This window comes from Phocoena phocoena, chromosome 3, assembly GCF_963924675.1.
Source record: "Phocoena phocoena chromosome 3, mPhoPho1.1, whole genome shotgun sequence".
Classification (NCBI taxonomy): domain Eukaryota; kingdom Metazoa; phylum Chordata; class Mammalia; order Artiodactyla; family Phocoenidae; genus Phocoena; species Phocoena phocoena.
In genome coordinates, this window is record NC_089221.1 from 154095907 (window position 1) to 154109899 (window position 13993).

Below are 13993 nucleotides of genomic sequence, written 5' to 3' on the forward strand. Positions count from 1 at the left end.
GGTGTGCACAGAGGAAAGGTCATGTGAGGACACAGCAAGAAGGTGAAGAAGGTGGTTGTCTACAACAAAAGGAGAGGGCTCTCACCAGACACCAAACCTGCTGGCACCTTGATCTTGGACTTCCAGTCTCCAGAGCTTTGAAAAAATACAGTTCAGTTGTTTAAACACCCAGCCTGTGGTGTTCTGTTACGGCAGCCCCAGCAGATTAATTCAGTGGGTTACTACTCCAAAGGGGGCAAGCAGTCAGACTTCAGTGGCCACACTAAGGCCACCTCTGCCTCAGAGGCACTGGGCAAGGGACACAGGCATCAAACACAGTGACCTGCTTCCCACTGGCACTCCAAATAAGAGAGCTCTGCTCCCTGGTACATTCCTAACACCTCCCAATAGTCCCACTTTCCACCTTATCCACCAATATTCAGTATCCTGTTAGCTACTGTGGTTCCTATCTAACCCCTGCCCCCACCATCAAGATGGATTCACAAGGATAACAATGAAGAAATAATTTTTTTTCCTATCACCTGCATACACAGGTCCCAGTAAATCTAGAAACACATGTGGGTGGCATCAGAAGGCAGACGGCGATACTGAGCCTTTGACATCAATAATGGTGTGCCCACAGCCAAGGCTGGTCCTTGAAAAACTGGGGTCACCAGAGACACTCCCAGGGTCCTGGCCTGCCCTCCTCCTGACCCTGCTAATTTGATCTGAGATTTTCCCAGGACTCAGCACATGGGCAGTGATCAGCGATCAACCTCTCCAGAGGCATGAGGCTGTATACCTTGTACCACAGGCTCTCTGGGCCCATCCATCAACAGCAGGGACCCCACTGTTGCTGAGATGTCAAAGGTACACCCTGGTACAACCTGGGATAGGACCACCAGGTAATTCAGAGAAGTTGGATTTTGGATTAAGTGGACTAAATACTCTACTCATGGGGAGAACCAAAAATGGCCTGAATCAAGGGTGAAGAGAATGGTCTGATAAAACCGCAGACTTGGAGGGCCAGTCATGAACCTCAGAGGGGGAAGAAGCCTGAGGCATTACTGACTTGAATGACTGAATGAGTGAATAAAATGTTTTAACTGAGCAACCTAAATCCTCTGGAAGGATGCTAGATGCCACTCTGAGATGGGGAAGAAAGACGGAGAGGCTGACAATGAGTGGGATATACGGTACTGCTGCCCAGAGGTATGGCTGGGAAGGAATTTGCAACCATCAGATTATGGGAGAGCCTGAAACCACGAGGGTGGATGAAGTTGGCCAAGTAGAGTGGGAAGGGAAGGGGAAGGAAAGGAGAGAGGGCACACAGACCAAGACGGCAGCAAGTTGCAATAAGAAAGTAGTGGGTCTGAGCTAGAGATGCCCAGAGGATAAGTTCAGTATAAGATTGGGAAAAGTCCCCAGAATGTGACAGCTGGCGGGGTGGGGGTGGTAGTTCCAATGGTCACTTCTGTGTCCAATGTAGTCCCTACAGCAATAATACTTTTAAAAAGTAGTAATGATAATGGTTAACATTTGTGAGTGTTTTATATATGTTCTAAGCACTTTTCCCATATTTAATCTTTTAGTCCTCATAACAACTCTGGGGCACAGATATTATTACTCTTCCTATTTTACATACAAGGAAACTGAGACACAGAGAGGTTAAGTAACTTTGCTAAAGGTCACACAGTAAGTATATGGTGAATGGTGAAGGGATATGAACCAGGCAGTTTAGCTTCAAAGCCCATGTTAAGTACTTCATTTCATGTCTTTGCTCAGAGGGAGTCGTCAATAACTGTGATTCAGATGATGGGACAGGGCAGGAGTGAGAACTCAGAATGAGCTTGTCAAGGGTATCTCAGGTCTTCCATCTATAATATGGGGATGAAAATACCTACCCTTTTCACCTGCTGTGAACAGAATGTATGTTAGTCCACTCAACTCTTCTGGAAAAATGTCTTAGAATACCCAAGGTCTAGTTCTTACTCTTAAGCAGGGTGAAGCCCCAGGACAACACTCTACCCTTGGTCCACAATGAAGGTAAGCAGAGAATCCCAGTTCAGAACAATCTGGGCACTGCTGCCCAGAAGAGAGGGGAGCAATGGGAGGAATGCCTTTCTGTTCTATGGGAAGTTACGTTCACTTACTCATGCCTTGGGCATGAAGCTTCAGAAGTTGTAGCCAGATCAATTTACATAAATATTTCAGATTACGTCTTCTCTTTAGATATTTTAAGAACACAAGGGAAGGAAATGTAAATGTAAGATGTTTATAAACTTTAACTTAATTTACTTATAACTTGCCTCTTTCCATAAAAGAGATACAGAGGTAGATAAGCTATACATACATACAAACCAGAAATCATGACTTTGAGAAAGAAGAGGAAGCCAGTCCTAATGAAACAGGACGGAAGGGGGCAGAGCACAACCTTTAAAAGAATGACATAGCCCAAGGACATGACATAAACTGATTAGAACCAAATAGGTCCAAGACAGCAAACAGACTAGTTGACTTCCACTAGACCTTAAGCCTCAGGATATGCTCATTGTAACACATCAGCAAGCTAAATGACACCCCCAGGCACCATGACAGTTCCAAGGCCAACCATAAAGGTCAAAAAGTAGGTGGTGGCCCAATTTCTGAAAATCCCCACCCCTTTCCCAAAATAGTTGGAATACCCCTCCCACTCATTAGCCTATGAAATTACCCACCCCTATAAAAACTGACAATCCCATACCCTGGTGCTGCTCTTGCCTTCTGAGATGGCCCACACTCTGTCTGTGGAGTGTGTTTCTCTCTAAATAAATCTACTTCTTACCTATCACTTTGTCTCTCACTGAATTTTTTCTGCGATGAGACATTAAGAACCTGAACTTCATTAAGTCCTGAGACCAGGTGTGTGATGTCAATTAAAAGACCATGGGTTCAAGTCCCAATCTGGATTTTGGACCAATTCAAGTCCCAGTGCGTGGGTTTAAGTCCCAATCTGAGTTGCACGGTTTCAGAATCTCAGAGACAGAGTTTTGGGTGAAGTAGGAAAGGATAGCTTTATTACTTTGCCAAGCAAAGGCGGACACAGTGAAAGCAAGTGGGGCCCCATGAGGCTCTCTGGCACGGAGGCCTCTTTCTTTGTCCCCCATTTTCTTATAGGCAAGACTCCAGCCTCTATGACCTTCCCTGGTTCCAAAGAGCAGATTTGAATGATTGTTAATCAAGGGAGGAGCAGCCAGGAAACAATCTGAGGCAAGATTACAGGGACCAGAGAAGCTCATCAAGATGAGGAGACCCAACTGAGACCCTGCACACACCCTAATCTTGTCAGCAACTCCACCCTTGGGAAGCATTGTTATAAAACTCCTTATCAAATCTTCCTGGGTTGTGGACACACAGTTTTTTGAGGCAGGAGCCTGCTGTGTCCCCCTTTGCCTGGCAAAGTAATAAAACTATCCTTTTCTACTTCACCACTGTACAGAGAAGCTGAGCTTTTGGCATCAAGACTATGAGGAATTAACAGAAGTTGCGGGGGAGAATGTAGCTTCCATACATGAAAAATATAATGGCTGAAATAAAAAACTCAATAGATATGTTAAACAGCAGATTAGATAAAGCTGAATAGAGAATTAATAAAATGGACTATATACACAAATATATCACCAAGAATGTAATTGCATAAGACAGGGTATGAGTACAAATGTGCAATTAAGAGATATGGAGAACAGAATGAATCCTCAAAAGAAAGAATAGAAAAAATGGAGGAGAGGAAATATTTTTAAAAGATAATGTCTATTAATTTCCTAGGGTCAACAGGAAAAAAATTAATCCACAACTCTAGGATGCAAAACATATTCCAAGTAAGATAAATAAAAAGAAATCCACACCTAAGTAAATTGAAACCACACAACACCAAAGGCAAAGAGAAGATTTCAAAAGTATCCACTTAAAAAGGCAGTTCACCTTTAAAGGAATGACAGTAGATTTTTCAACACAAACATTGGAAGCCAGCCATATCTTCAAAGTGTTAAAAAAAAAAAAAGACAAAAAAAACTGATGGTCTAAAATTGTGTGTTCAGTAAAAATATCAAGCCATACACTTAGTTTGTGCATCTTACTACTTATTAAGTTTACTTCAATTAAGAAAAATGAGAAGAATAGTAGTAGAGTGTGTATATTATAGACTGGTAGGAAACAAATGAAAAAAGAGAATATAAACAACAAAATAAATAATTAAACAAAAGGTGCAAAACAGAAAAGTCTAGAAAAGGGAGACAATTAGAAGTCTTTTAAAGAGATAAAAGAAATAAGTCCAAATATATCAGTAATTAGTACATATATAAGTAGAACCAAATTCATTAGTTAAAAGAAACAGATGAAAAAAAAAAGAAACAGATGGACAATTGGATCATTAAAAAATCCAACTGTGTTCTTTTTATAGAAGACATGCCTAAAGCATAAGAACATGGAAATATTAAAAGCAAAAAACTGGGAAGAGATATACTTGACAAATACTAAAAAAAACAATAACAACAAAACACACTATGAAACAAATATCAACACTTTCAGAAAGATAAGAAAAATGTATCCACGAAACAGGGACAAGATGCTATTTTAAAAATTAGAGAATAAAGAGAGCTCTTTTTATGGAAATGGGAAAAAAGAGTAACTTTACAGTGGGTAAACCAGACACATTACCTCAACCAGGTGATCAAGATTAAGAACCAGAAGTAATGACAATAGCATGTATCCTTGATATAATGTGATGAGAATGGTACTTTACCTCGGTGGTCTCCCTTCCAAAAATCCATAACCCAAGTCCAGTCACTAGAAAAACATCAAATGAATCCAAGTTGAGGGACATTCTATAAAATACATGACCATTACTCCTCAAAACTTTCAAAGTCATCAAAAATGAGGAAAGTCTAAGAAGCTGTCACAGGCAAGAGGAGCCTAAGGTGACATGACAGCTAAATGTAATACGGTATCCTGTATGGGATCCTGGAACAGAAAAAGGACATTAGGTAAAAACCAAGTAAATCTGAATAAAGTTTAGAATTTAATTAATAATAATGTATCAATATTGGTTCATTAAATGAACAACTGTACCATCCTAATGTAAGACATTAAAATAGGGGAAACTAGGTGTGGGGTATATGCGAACTCTCTACACTATCTTTGCAATTCTTCTGTAAACTAAAATCTATTCTAAAATTAAAGTGTTTATTACAAAAAGAGCTTTTTGAAATTCAAAGAACAATAGCAGGATCAAAAACTCAAAAGTGTTGAAAAATAGAGTTAAGATAACATCCTAGGAAATAGAGCAAAAATAAAAAGCTACTGAAAGTAAAATAGTAAAGATAAGCAACTTAGAAGGCAGTCCAACATCCAAATGATAAGAGTTTCAAGAAAAAAAAACAGAGAAAAAAAGACAAGAGGAAGTCATCCTCTAAAATGAAATGAAATGAAATGAAATAAAATAAAATAAAATAAAATTTCCCAGAACTGAAGAACACAAATTTCCAATCCACTGAGTACTCAGCATAATAGGTCCTTTTAAAACACTGGGGACAGAGAGAAGACCACAAAAGTTTAAACTTCTCAACAACACTGAAAGCAAGAAGATATGGAGTGATTCATTCAAAAAGTGGTGGGGGTGGGGGTGGGGGTGGGATGAACTGGGAGATTGGGATTGACATATATACACTAATATGTATAAAATGGATAGCTAATAAGAACCTGCTGTATAAAAAAATAAAATTCTAAAATTAAAAAAAATAATAAAATAAAATAAATAAGCAAAAAAACAAACAAAAAAACCCCAAATGCTGAAGGCATATGCTTTCTAATCTAGAATTCTAGACCCAGCCAAATTACCCATGAAATGTCAAAGTAAAATAATGATCTTTTCAGACATAAGAGATGTCAAAATGTTTTACTTTTTTTAAAAAAGTGAAGGTTATTCTCCACCAAAATGAGAGGGTAAACTAAGAAAGATACAGGCATGAGATCCCCAAAATAGGAAATGTAATACAGGAAAAGAAAAAAAGGAACTCTCCAAAATAAAGACAAAACACTCTGGGATAATGACAGTTACCAAGTATAAAGGGCAACCAGTCCAGATTGGAACAGAGTTAATGGCCAGGTGAATGAGATGTATCCATCATTATGCTTCTCACCACTGTACTGCTATTTAACCTGATGAAGCTCCTGGAGGATATGTTCCACAAAAGCAATGAAATAAATGAAGAAAGAGAAAGACACGAGACCCAAAGAATAAGACAAAAAGGGAATGCCATTGGATAACAATGTGGGAAGAATTAGCAACAGATACACACACAGAAAAATGAACGAAATACAAATCCCAAGAAAATATTAATTTCAAGCAAAACAAAAAGAAACCAGAACACATTCTGAACTATAAATAATACTGGCACAGACTTAATAACACTAAATATTGATTTAAGTGAAAATTACATAAAAGCACATAGAAAGATGCTCAATATCGTTAGTCATTAGGGAAAATCACAATGGGATATCACTACACTACTGTTAGAATGGCTAAAATGTGAAAGGCTGACCATACCAAGTGTTGGTGAGGATGTGGAGGAATGGAACTTTCATACACTGCTGGTGGGAATGTATGATTACATTTACATAAAAATCTCATAAATTCATTCTAATTTAGAGTAAAAGAAAGCCAAACAGTGGTTGCTTGGGGCTAGAGGGAAGATGGGGAGCTGGAGGGAGGAAGGATTATAAAGGGGCAGGAAGAAACTTTTGGGGTGATGGATATGTTCATTTTCTTTACTGTGGAGATGGTTTCACAGTGTTCACATATATATGTCAAAACTTATTCAAATGTACACTTTAAATATGTTTTCTTTATTGTACATCAATTTACATTCCAATGAGGCTATTTAAAAACATGAAATTGGGCCTCTACCCTATAACATACACCAAAATCAATTCCAGGTGGATTAAGAATTTAAATGAGAAATAAAAATATTGAAAAGTTTAGAAGGAACTATGAAACATTATCTTTCTAAACTTGGGATAAGTAGTTATTTCTTAAACAAGAAACAAAGAGTACTAACCCTAAAAACAAAAAGAAAGAAACGACTGACAAGTGAAATTACATTGAAATCAAGAACATCTGACAAAACAGGTGTCAAAAGCACCATAAAGGGCTTCCCTGGTGGCGCAGTGGTTGAGAGTCCGCCTGCCGATGCAGGGGACGTGGGTTCGTGCCCCGGTCCGGGAAGATCCCACATGCCGCGGAGTGGCTGGGCCCGTGAGCCATGGCCGCTGAGCCTGTGCATCCGGAGACTGTGCTCCACAACGGGAGAGGCCACAACAGTGAGAGGCCCGTGTACCGCAAAAAAAAAAAAGCACCATAAAGAAAATTTTTTAAAAGCCCACAAACTAAGAAATAATATTTTCAATATTATTATACAAGGAGTGTTGAACTCCTTGACTAAGGATTAGTATTCAGAATACATAAAGAACACTTACAAGTCAATAAGGATTCCACTTCTAGGAAGATGGAGTGGACATGCTTTTTACTATTTCTTCCACTAAGAACAATGAAAAGCCCTGGGCATTATATATAAAACAATTCTATAGAGAACATAAGAAGCCTCTTACAGTGGAGAGAAGAAGGAAGACTAGGAAGGTACCTCGGGACCCAAGGAACAACATAGTGGTGAGTTCCTGGGTTTTCTTTTTGCCTCATAGATCCCAGACTTGGAGCTGGAGAAGCCAGCAACCTAGAAACACCAAGGGGCACAGGCCAAAAGAGCCTCCAGCAGAAGCCTGCTCTCTGTAGCCAAAGGACCAGGAAAGGGGCAGCCTGGCATGACAGAGGACTTTCAGACAACCCCTCTCTACTCCAACCAAACACTACAGGAAAAACAGTGACTCCACTCTCACCACTGCCCTCGAGGGCTGAGTGGGGAGCCTAGATTCCACCCTCACCAGGCCATGTATAAGGAGGCACCAACACCCCTGCTGGGCTGGTAGTAGAGAAGGCCAAGTAGGGAGCCAGGACATTCACCCAAGCCGGCCAGTAATGAGCCCCCACCTGGGGTACTGCTGGAGTCCACACTGGGTACCGGAACTCCCACTGAGCTCAGCAGTCACATGGAGCCCCTGCCTCGGGTGTCAAGAGAGGCAGAGGAGGGAGGGCCTGACTTCCACCTCCACTCCCCTTCCCCTGCCGCGGCAGTATGAGAAAGTGAGCTAAAACAGAAGTGTAAAGGAATCAAGAATTTAAAAACAAACAATCTGATGGGAAAATGGGCAAAATACATGAATAGAACAGAGAAAAATAGTACTACCTCATTAGGCTGTTTTTATGATTAAACAATGTGTGTGCTTAAAAGTTTCTCACACAATGAAAGCTGTAAACTAGAGGTGGTATTGTTATTATTACTATTGCTGTTTCACAGGAAATGGCACACATAGCTTGAAAAACATGAAAAGATGCTCAACATGATTAGTAATCAGAAAAATGCTAATTAAAACCATCATGAGACAATAATTCGCACACTTTGCATACACTAGGTGACCAAAAATTAAGCGTCTACAGGAACACTTGCTCATTGCTAGTAGAGGATCAGTGACCACATCCACTTCGGAAAACAATCTGGAATTATCTTGAAAAGTTGAACATTCCCATAGTTGATGATCCAGCAACACCACTTCTAGATAAACTCTAAAATTCTCACACACGTGCCAACAGATGTTCAGGAATGTTCCCAGCAACACTGTCCACAGTAACAAAGACTGGAAAAACCCAACTGTCCATCAACATGCAAATATAATGGTAGTATATACACACAATGGAACAACAGCCAGCACCAATGACAAGTGAATTACAGCTACATGCAACAACACAGGGAGCCTTACAAGCATAATGTTAAATCACAGAAGAGCACATTCAGAAACAGGAAGACCATAACCACTCAAACTAGAAAGAAGCAGTGTTCTATTTTTTTAAAAAGGAGGGAGAGATTAATTCATACAATGTCAATGTTATGGAAGATACAGAAAGTCTGTGGAAATGTTCCTGTTTAAACAATGCTAAGGATACACAGCTATTGTACATCTAGCACTGGAGGGAAAACATGTTATAAAGTGCATTATTAGGTCAATTTACTGAAGTTAAAAAACTGCAATGTGTTTAAGTAATAGAATATTCCTATTGTTAGAAAATACATATTGAAGTATTTAGGGGTGACATAATGTGACAGCCTCAAATGGCTCCCCAGAAAAACTCTGTGTGTGTGTGTGTGTGTGTGTGTGTGTGTGTGTGTGTGTGTAGGGAGGGGGGAGAAGCAGGGAGAGAGAGAACAAGATCAAATGATAAAGAAAACAGGGTAAAATGATAACAATAGGTGAATCAGGGTAGAGGCTAATGGATGTGCTTTGCACTCTTTTTACTTTCTCAGATTTTCTGTAAGTTTGAAATTATTTCCAAAATAAACAGTTCAGAAGAAGAGGCAAAAGGGCAATGTTAAAATTCAGGATAACAATGACCTGAGGTGGGCCGGGCAGAGGAATGGGCTCAGTTAGGAGGGATGGATGCAGGCTTCCATTTGTGCTCTGAATCTTTATTTGGTAAACAGGTCCTCAGGTGTTCATTATATTATTATACTTTATAACTCAGGCATTGTCATTTGTATGTGATCAAGCATTACAGTTGAAAAGATAAAAAAGAAAAACATCTCACCTCAGGATAGACATTTCAGGCTGATACTGATCGGAGTACTGAATATATACTTGATACCTAGAATCTTTTCATTGTAAGGATAAAATGCTTTATATTTTTCTGTTTTGCATATTCTACAACTTCCTATCTTATTCCCCCTTTCAGATATTTTTATGTTGGGGCAGGAGGAGTAAAAGTGTAAGAGAAAATGGGAAGTGGGACAGACAGGTCAGTTTACTGCCCTTGAGTTTTAAAATGATAATTTTTAAAAATATACCTTCCTTTGGTGAAAGGGCCAACTGTTGGGTCTGAGACACAGTGGGCAGTGGTGTAGGTCAAGAGGGCTGGCCTGGATGCTAATATACTGTCCACCATGGGGCAGGCCCCCGGAGCAGCAGAAACACAGGAGCTGGGGATGACGGGGACGGCAGTGGGTGGGGTCCATGCGGAGAGAAGGGTTGCCTCCCAGATGGAGAGAAAAGCACAGGGTTAGGGGGACTGGGCACAGGCAATAGGCTGGAATCTCAGTGGGTGGTGGTGACAGCTGCTGTTGGAGAAGTGGACAGGGGGTGGGTGTGGGGAAAGGAGAAGGTGCAGTCCCAGTCCTGGAGGTATTGGAGCAAGGATCAGAAACTCAAATGTCTCATGGGGCCAGGCCAGTCCCCTGTTGAGTGAAGCAAATGCATCCGAGGAGTGGGGGGGGGAGAAGCTCCTTGTCTTTATTACATATGTGCCTCCACATGCACTGAGTTGGCTTTAGGATCTGTGGCCAACAAAGGGGACTCTGCTCCAGCCACCTGTGGCCAAGCAGGAATGACCTGGAGTTGACAGATTTTTCTGATTTTGGGAATCAGAATAGCCAGAGTTGTTCTGATTTTTCAAGAGAAACTGGAAATCTGAATTTTACGTGAGATCTACGGATTTATAAGTGTTGGCTCAAAGCTTTTTAAAACAAGAGGCAGGCCTGATAAATATGTGATGGCCACCATTTAGTGCCTCCTTACTAAGTTTATTCATTTTCTGGGACTGTCACAACAAAGTACCACTGACTGGGTGGCTTAAACAACAGAAATGTCTTCTCTCAGAGTCCTGGAGGCTGGAAGTCCAAGATCACGGTGTTAGCAGGGGTGGTTTCTTCTGACTGCTGTGAGGTGAATCTGTCTTGGGCTTCCCACCCAGCTTCCAGTGGTTTGCTGCAGTCTTTGGTGCTTTTCTTGGTTTGTAGATGTGTCACCCTGATCTCTGCCTTCATCTTCACATGGTGTTCTCCCTGTGTGTGTGTGTCTCTGTGTCCAAATTTCCCCCCCTTTTTAAGGATGTAGGCATATTGGATTAGGGTCCACCCTAATGACCTCATCTTGATCATCTGCAAAGACCCTATTTTTAAATAAAGTCCCATTCATGGGTCTGGGGATTAAGATTTCAACATCTTTTGCGAGGACACAGTTCAACCCATAACACTAGAGGAAATCAGCAGATGATCAAAGCAGTGACTGAGGCCCAGGAGGGTCATGATAGGACCAGAGGGTGGTTCAGAGTGGGGCCTGGACTCAGGGATGGAGTGTCCAATCATTGGAATGAGATACATAGAAGGACCTGTGCTAGACTGAGTCTGTCCACAAGGACTTGGACACCTCCTGAGGCAGCAGCCCCACAGACAGAAGCATATAAGAGGCCAGGAAGCTTGGCAGATTGTGACCCTATGCTAAGTCTCAAAGATGCTGAGGAGCCACAGGAAAGCCAAAGGTAATCCAAAGGCCCCTCAAATCCATGCCTCCAGGGCCTCTGGACCCTGAATGAGGCTTCTGATGGGACATACCCACCCAGCACTGCACCCAGAGCCTGAGAAGCACATGTGTGACCAGATCTGCTGAAGGATTTGAGAAGTTGGATGGAACAAGTAAATAAACAAAGAAAGATAAAAACAAAAACAAAAACAGCAAAGGCCTGTTTCTTGACCAGGACTGAATTACCCTGTCACTCCCCAGGGCTGAAGCCTGTCCTCGCAGTCAGGGCTCAGCCTGGGGGTGCTTCCAGTCCTTGGCGAGGGTGTTTCCCAGCCTGCCCAAATGACGGACAGTTCTTTGAGGCCACAGGTTCCTGAGTGCCCCACACCACTGCGGCCTGCAAACATGAGCAGCAGCCTGTACTTGATCAGGAAAACCAAGGGACCCCAGGGCACATCCTCCAAACAGACTTTGGAGCCACAGAAGCCATGGAAATATTCATCCCCATCCATCCAGGGAATATCAGCCTAGCCAATCATGTGTGACCATAAATGCCTAGGACAGAGGGGGAAATGGAGGCTCAATGGGAGGTTGGAAGGAGGGTCTGACTCAGGCAGGAGACCTGGTGTGGAGCTCCAGTTGTTCCTGAAGACATTTAACACAATTACTTATGGAATACAGCAAGTACTTCATATTGCTGTTTCCAATTCTTATTAATGATGACAAGACTTTACTTAATTTCCAAGATTTTATATTTGCATCCCTTCTCTTACAACAAAAACCTTGGTTCCCCAAGACATTAATATAATTACTTAAGGTTAATATATATATATTAGCTTCACAAAACAATACTTTTTTTTTTTTTTTTTTGCGGTACACGGGTATCTCACTGTTGTGGCCTCTCCTGTTGCGGAGCACAGGCTCCGGACGCGCAGGCTCAGCGGCCATGGCTCACGGGCCTAGCCGCTCCGCGGCATGTGGGATCTTCCCAGACCGGGACACGAATCCGTGTCCCCTGCATCGGCAGGCAGACTCTAAACCACTGCACCACCAGGGAAGCCCAAAACAATACTATTTTTATTACCAACAGCAAGACTATGGAATGCGGTTCAGGTTTGGTGTGTGTGTGGTTCTTTCTGTCTCTGTCCCACTTGGAATGCACAAATTACTGTTTCGAAGTCACTTGAAACAATTCTCTATGAGGTTATGCCATCAATTTTGCATACAGGACCATTTGTCTCAGTTTGTTTTCGATGTTAAGAGATGGCTTTCACTCTTTTTTGGTTTCATTTTGGTTTTTAGTTATGTAAAATGTTTACATGGTTCCAAAGCCAACTTATGAAACAAGGCACATTGCTTGGTTTGTAAACCTGTCATTTGTTCTTCTGTTGTTTCTATTTCAAAATATAAGCATATATATATATATATATATATATATATATATATATACACATACACACACACACACACACACACCTATATACCTATAGGTGTATATATATGTATATGTATATGTGTGTGTGTGTATTCCTATTTCCCTCCCTTTTGCTTATATAAAAGGCAGCATACTATATAAACGGTTCTGTACCTGATCTTTTCCTGGTCAGTTAGCAATATATCCTGACAGTAACTTCACGTTGATACAGATCCTCCTCATTCCCTCTCACAGCTCCACACTACACCACTGTGCAAATGTGCCATACTTTGTCCAGTCAGTTTCCTTTGGATGAAGTCTTGGGAGATTCTCCATCTTTGGCTTTGCAAATAGTGCTGCAAATTATAGCCTTGTTCATATGTAACTTCATTCTTTTGAAAAGACTCCATTTTGAATCCTCATTCTCTCATCAATGAACCCTTTGGATAGTCACTTAATATTCCAAACCTCAGGCTCCTCATCTGTAAAATGGGGATAATAGTAGTAACTATCTCACAGTTCAAAATGAATTAACATGATTTAAAATACCCAGCACAGGGTCTGGCACATAGTGAACAGTCAATAAATGTTTGCTATTGTTGTTCCATCTTATTAAAAAATAAATTTATTTATTTTATTTATTTATTTTTGGCTGTGTTGGGTCTCCATTGCTGCATGTAGGCTTTCTCTAGTTGTGGCGAGTGGGGGCTACTCTTCGTTGCAGTGCACGGGCTTCTCATTGCAGTGGTTTCTCTTGTTGTGGAGCACGGGCTCTAGGGGTGCGGCTTCAGTAGTTGTGGCATGCGGTGGGCTCAGTAGTTGTGGCACGTGGGCTCAGTAGTCGTGGCACACGGGCTTAGTTGCTCTGCGGCATGTGGAATCTTCCCGGACCAAGGCTCGAACCCGTGTCCCCTGCATTGGCAGGCAGATTCTTAACCACAGAACCACCAGGGAAATGCCTCCATTTTGTTTTAGTTATTCATAGCCTAGGACTTTAAAAGTTCACTGTCTGGGGCTTCCCTGGTGGCACAGGGGTTGAGAGTCTGCCTGCCAATGCAGGGGACACGGGTTTGTGCCCCGGTCTGGGAAGATCCCACATGCCGCGGAGCGGCTAGGCCCATGGGCCATGGCCGCTGAGCCTGTGCGTCCAGAGCCTGTGCTCTG

The 13993-nt window shown here is 41.6% G+C and overlaps 1 protein-coding gene across 1 annotated transcript in view; it reads right to left on the bottom strand.

The window, feature by feature from the left end:
• COL23A1 (collagen type XXIII alpha 1 chain) overlaps positions 1 to 13993 on the bottom strand; it is a 365892-nt gene that overhangs the window by 259038 nt on the left and 92861 nt on the right. The gene's annotated exons all lie outside the window — the stretch shown is intronic.